Source organism: Ciconia boyciana, chromosome 1 (assembly GCF_034638445.1).
Source record: "Ciconia boyciana chromosome 1, ASM3463844v1, whole genome shotgun sequence".
Classification (NCBI taxonomy): Eukaryota; Metazoa; Chordata; class Aves; order Ciconiiformes; family Ciconiidae; genus Ciconia; species Ciconia boyciana.
Window position 1 is genome coordinate 122,301,508 of NC_132934.1, and position 6,405 is coordinate 122,307,912.

Below are 6,405 nucleotides of genomic sequence, written 5' to 3' on the forward strand. Positions count from 1 at the left end.
TAGGTTAATACATGCTCAAGAGCCTAGACTACATCCTGTCCTAGACTACTCACCAGGACTAGACTGACAGACATCAGTCCGAGAAAGCTAATATTCCACAAATATACATAACCTAACACCAACCAGTCTTTGTTACCAGAAATTAGCCTACTTCTAGCTCCGGAGCAAAACCCAGCTTTCATTTCTGTTTCTAGAAGGGGCCTCGTTCACAGTTCAGAATATCAGCACTTTTTTTAGTAAAGAAAAAATACCAGAGAAGTTTCAAGGCTTCCTATGAGCCACATCCACATTCTCCTTCAGACAGCTGGCTTGCTGTCTGAAGACACAGACACCAGCTGCTTCTGCTCACAGGTAACACTGACAATATTTATAGAGGCCATCTAATAAGGGTATCTTGCTGCCAAAGGATCAAACCATTTCAACATGCAGGAAGAAAGCAGCAAGGGGTTATAGACAGGAAACAGCAGATTGTGTTCATCTTCCAGGTTCTCATAAAATAGTAGTGCCAAACCAGACTTTAAATCACCAATCCTCAGTGTCCTTCAAGAGCGTTCAAAAATTGAGGAGAAAGGGAGAGAAATCTGTTGCAGTAAAAGTTTCAGAGGTTTCAAAAAATAAGTGCTTGTTCGTTGTATTGTCAGCAGGAAAGAAATGGATGTGGCTCTCCTCAAAAGTTGCCTTTTGGAGGATTCCCTCCAAATTGGGCAAGACAATACCATCTCAGAATCACAGAATCGTATAGGTTGGAAGAGACCTTTAAGATCATCAAGTCCAACCATAAACCTAACATTACCAAGACCACCACTATACCATGTACCTAAGCACCTCATCCAAACATCTTTTAAATACCTCCAGGATGGTGACTCAACCACTTCCCTGGGCAGCCTGTTCCAATGCTTGATAACCCTTTCAGTGAAGTAAAATTTCCCGATATCCAGTCTAAACCTTCCCTGGCACAACTTGAGGCCATTTCCTCTCGTCCTATCACTTGTTACCGGGGAGAAGAGACCAACCCCCACCTCTCTACAACCTCCTTTCAGGTAGCTGTAAAGAGCGATAAGGTCTCCCCTTAGCCTCCTTTTCTCCAGGGTAAACAATCCCAATCTCATTTCCTCTATTGTAAGGCAAAAAAATCCACAATCCACTAACAGCAACACCCATGACCTTCTGAATCAGAAACAGCTGAAATGGAGGAAAAGCTATATTTATTGCCTTCAGCTAAGCTGTGAGATTCTCTCATATGTTTAGAGGAATGGCAATACTCTTATGTTTGATCAAAGCTTCAATAATGGGGCTAGAGCTTTGAACAAAAATGAGGAGAGAAAGACAAAACTAATCACAAGCATTGCCAACAAAAATTCTATCACCAAAACTAACCTTAAGCAACATCATTCATTGAACAGGAGCTTGTGTTCCTTCCAATAAATCTCTTCAAATCAGTTTATTAGGCATTATTTTAAATAACCCCACACCAACCCAGCCCAAAGTAGATAGGTGTGTATACAGAATTTGACTTTATAAATGTATGATCATGCTAGTAGAGAATCAGTCTTAGCTATGGTCAACCCAGTATCTTAAGGTTTTGAAGAAGGACAAAAATCATAGGACAGACTTGGTTGCTCTCCAAGGGGAATTCTTACTACAGCACTCAGCGGAGACATAAAAGCATCTGCGATGGCTTACAGTTATACCTAAGAAACAGGTCAAGAGCCCAAGAGTGACTTGTCATGTTCAGAACCAACAGGAAGACCCGAGATCTCCGAGCTCCTTCAGTGCTACTGATGAGCTTCCTGACACACCACGTAGAACAGCCAACTGGTGCTTCCAGCCCTAGATGATGCAACTTCAGCAAAACAGGGGGCAGAGGTGGTCAGTCTAGGATACCCACATTCTCCCCAAGACCTATGATCCTGCCTACAGGCCCAAATCAGGCCATATGAAGCTGGTGAATCTTTCTACTGCAGAGATCTTTGGAGGAAAGGGGGTGAGCAGAAATCACCAAAACAGAGGACATTGCAACTTTTTCACTTGCCCGACCCTCTTCTCAATCTTTCTTCTGGGAAAGCAGACTGGGAAGACAGGACAGGAGAATTGTGACTGCTGCCCCAACTGCAACTGAAGGCTGCTCAGAAAAGTCTGACAGACACAAGCTGCAGGAAGAGTTGCCCATCTTCAGGAAAGAAATTCTGTCATCCTGAATTTAAGTTTGCTGTAAAAGGGAACACTCCCATAACTAGCTGCGGGTATGGGCAGAGTCTAACTAGAAAAGCCTGACTAACTTCTGCCATTATATCTGCAGAGCACATGAGGCAGAAAAATCAGAAAGACAATTTACAAAGTCACTTAAACCTAAGTCACGAAGGGGATTGGGACATAGGCAGAGGTATAAGATCTAGAAAGCCTCATGGGCAAGGCTCACGTCTCTGGATCCATCTCCACAGGGAACCCAAGACCTAAACTATTTCTCAACTCCTACAGAACAGGATTGAAGGCCAGCGAGTGAAATTAATCCCCAACCAGGCTGAGCTGAACTCACTCCATAGATATGTTAGGAGCTACAGTTTCTAAGGCTGTTTACAGTATACGATGTCAGCACTAATGCAGACATTTAAAGAGTATCATGTATGTGAGAACCTAATTAACTTGAGTCTTGACTGAAGCAGAAATAAAGCTGTCTAAAAGGCAGGTGTAAGAGGTGGATCAGAGAGAGATGCCCCAAGGGCTGACTACTCAGCAAGAGATGAGATACAGGATTCCATTATGCTGCGGCCTGAGAATGGGAAACTTTGACATTAAGCAAGTACTTTACTCCGTGAACAAGTAAACCACTCCAAACCAGTTGTTCTGCTCACTCTGAGTATCACAGGGTGTTAGAGAGCTTTAGGATCTTTACAGGTTACCAGATGTAGCAGTGCCCATCCAGCCTTTGGAAGCTGTTCGGAAACACCACAACTATAAGTGATTCAGGAGACAGTCACCCATCTGGTTTTTTGTGTGGATTTTTCCCCCCCCCCCTCCACTCTGCTACTTCCTCAGTAGCAGGCAGCTATTGCTTCTGTGTCAGGAGACATCAAGTGACCTCAAGTAAGTGGGGTACGAATTAACAACTCTGTGGCTCTAGGAAGAAATACTTTGAGAATCGACTCTTACTTGTTTCCCTCTACAGAGGGGATGAGCACACGTGTGTCCTCTCAGCGATCACTCTTCCTTTCAAGGCTGGACTGGCATACTCATAAGCCTCCTGATAGGAAATGAGTAGTTCTTTAATGCCTCTATAACACTGCAAAGATATTAAAACTTCAACAGCAAAGCAACTTCCACCACTATGGCAATCGTTATGCTAGGGATCAGACAGTGAAAACATGAAAGTGTTCAGTCTGCCTTCCCCCCACAGAAGGGAAGCTGTGCATGCAGCCCTAACGCAGGTGTCTTCTGACACCTCTATTTCCTGAGTTCACTCTAACCTTGTCCAGAATCACCTGGTAAGTCTTCTGAGTGACGACTAATGCCTTCAGGGAACACAACAGCATTAGAGAAAAGACTGGAAAATGCCTTATCTGCATTTTTACCTGCTGCAGTCAGAAGCTTTCATTATTTCTTTCCCTGCTTCTAGTTCCCTGTCCTTAGTCAGTGCACAAAGGTGGACCGACACTACAGCCTGAACAGTGCTCTTGATCTGCCAAGCTCACCACGTACAGGGAGAGAAGCATTACAGGTAGGGTAACAGAGGCTCAGAGATTAAGCAAGTTGCCCAGCATGACAAAAAGAGGGAGTTGGAGCTCCACTCTCAATTTCTGAACAGATCTATAAAACAGGTAGAAGCACAGCTCCCGCTCCCCCTCCCCCCGCAAAGCATCACATCTTTTGTTAGCCCAGGGACCTCTGATACAGGCTGGCAGAGAACCACTGGTCACCACTGCCTGGGCAGGAAGCCAGCTTTTTGGCCGATGCATGTTCTGTGGGAAAGACCAGCTGCCACCCACTCTGGCTACATCTGTAGAGCTTTTGGCAGGCATCCACAGTGCAACCATGAGCACGGTACACCCTGCTCTCTGCCTAGTTCCTGTGGATCTCACATGCAGACAGCAGGCACCTGCCAATAGCCAGAGCCAGCCCGTCCCAGCCTGCTATGCTGCCAGCGCCAGATTAGCGACATACCCGAGCCAGCATGCACGCTCTAGGACACAGGCCCCCCCATGACCCTGCCTACCAACCACAATTTTTAGAAGTACTGCTCTGGCTTCAGGAAAGCAGGCTGGTTAACTCACACACAGATGGTCATGACAGGATACTAAAGAGCCACCAACTAGTATCAAAAAGGATGGCCTATCCAAACACCCCAAGTACTGGACCTAAACTAGCACCTAAACCTTACTTCATCAGTAGTGACCTCACTACAGCCATTCTCCTGCTGAGAAATACCAGGTTCCAAGCAGGCCTCAGTTTCCCAGGAAATACCTTTCCTCCTCTGACATAAAATCCCCAAATTTCACCTATCTCCATACTCTGAGTTTTCCCTCCTTTCTGCAGCACAAGTTTTTCAGAACACAGAGCTCTCATGCCTCAACTCAGCAAACAGACTCGTTTAAAGGGTAAACAGTCTGAGCAACTTTGCTGGAACAGGGCCCAAAACCTCCATGGTCAAAGGCTTTAGGATTAAAAAAAAAAAAAAAACAAACCACACAGAAGACTAGACAGATACTCAAACAGGAATAGGAGAGGACTTGCTTGTCTTCAAGTAATGGCTGGTTCAGCAATATGCCAGCAGCATTACTAACATTGCTATTGAAGTAGGTCCCACAGGTCTCAGCCAAGTTCAGACCCTTCCTAATAGGGGAAGGGCAATGTATACACTAAAGTGTAATAGAAGAAGCTTCTTATCCACTGCATTAGCCAGACCTGCCAAAAAACATTGGCAAGAGACTGCCACGGTACCCAGGAGAACAATGGATGGCAGGCCAAGAACAGCTGCAGAGCTGGTGCCAACCCCAGAGAGAAGAACAAAAGGAACAATGTCATCTTGCCAGCCTGTATAAGAAGCAGAAATTCTTCCTCCTCCTGCTCCCTGCCCGGAGGGGGCACTCCGCAGGCACCCTCCGGCCGCCCAGAGCATCCCCAGCAGCCGGCACCCTCCCGAGGCCTGCGCTCCCGCCCTCCCCGCAGGCACGCCGGCGCCAGGGCTGGCTCCAGGGCTCCACTTGCCCACAGCAGCTCCGCAGCTGCCCATTCCTCTCTTTTCTTAATTAAAAAAAGAAAACAAAAGCCCACCCGTGTAGTACAACCACATTCATCCCCCAGCCCTCCATCCTTCGCCACCGCCCGAGGCGGCCACCACGCCACAGCGACCGTTTAACGGCCGCCCCCGCTGAGGCGAAGCCTACCCCACGTGGCCCCGCCGGCTGGAGGGGGGTGAGGGGGCCGGGCACAGCCACCCCCAGCTCGCCTCCCGCACCCCACGCCCGCGGATGATGCAACGGGCGGCGAGGGGGATGCAGCCGCCCACAACGCCACGGTGCCGATGCCGCCGCCACCCCGCCCCACTACGGCCGCCACCTCACCCACGCGAGCCGGGCGCTTCCCCGGACACCACCACCCGCCCGGCGCGGCACACCGGACGACAGCAGCAGGCGGCGGCGGAGGAGAAGGAGAAGGAAGGGGACTGAGAGCCGCAGCAACAGCCAGGCGGGCGGGCGGGCGGGTTAAAAAGAGCCCGCGAGCCCCGTGGCCCCGCCCCGCCTGGCGCCGGCCCCGGCCCCGCTGCCCGCCCACCGCTCGCCAAGGGGCGGGAGCGGGAGCGCGCACGGCGATTGGCCGCCACGGGGGCGTTGGCGAGTCAGGGACAGCCAATAGGGAGGCGGCGCGCGGCTACGGGACACTGCCGCCTGCAGCCGTGTAGCGGCCCGGCCGGGCCGGGCCGCGCCGCGGGGTGGGGGGTGCCCGGCCCCACGCCGCGGCTCTGAGGGGAAACCAGGGGCAAAAGGCCCCGGTGTCTCCAAATGGCCTTCGCGGAGCCCGGGGCGAGGTCTCTGCCGGGAGCGCGGGCCGGAGGGGGCGTGCCCAGGCCCCGGCCTTCGAAGGCGACGTGTAATGGCGCCTCGGTAGGCAGCGGAGGAACGCTCACGTAGGCTGCTTGTCACTGCCGCGCACCGCAGGGGTCACCGGTTCCCGGTCTAATTTGCAAAAAAACCCCAAACCACCGCATGAGAGGGGGCTGCTGCGAGGGCAGCTTCACGGTTGGGGCTGCAGCCAGACGCTTCCCCTGGCACCTGAACCCCCTGAAAGGCCTCAGGGTTGCGCTGCATCAGGACACCCGGCCGTGTGCTGCTGGCGTTGCGGCCTGCCTCGGCTTGCCCAGATCGGCATGAGGGGAGAGAGAGGGCCGAGTCATCCCTGGGTCTCATGTCA

The 6,405-nt window shown here is 50.9% G+C and overlaps 1 protein-coding gene across 6 annotated transcripts in view; it reads right to left on the minus strand.

Moving 5' to 3' along the window:
• Window positions 1–5,712, minus strand: part of LOC140644453 (cystathionine beta-synthase-like protein) — a 31,688-nt gene extending 25,976 nt beyond the window's left edge. Inside the window, exons 1-2 of one of the 6 annotated variants that reach the window (XR_012039790.1) lie at window positions 5,559–5,711; window positions 3,151–3,241 (exon numbers count right to left, since the gene is read on the minus strand). The gene's annotated coding sequence lies outside the window, so the exon portion shown is untranslated. Of the gene's footprint in view, window positions 1–3,150; window positions 3,242–5,381; window positions 5,447–5,558 lie in introns of those variants that run through there. The other 5 variants (XM_072847306.1, XM_072847339.1, XM_072847321.1 and 2 more) reach the window with 5 other exon arrangements.
• Window positions 5,713–6,405: the final 693 nt, after the last annotated feature.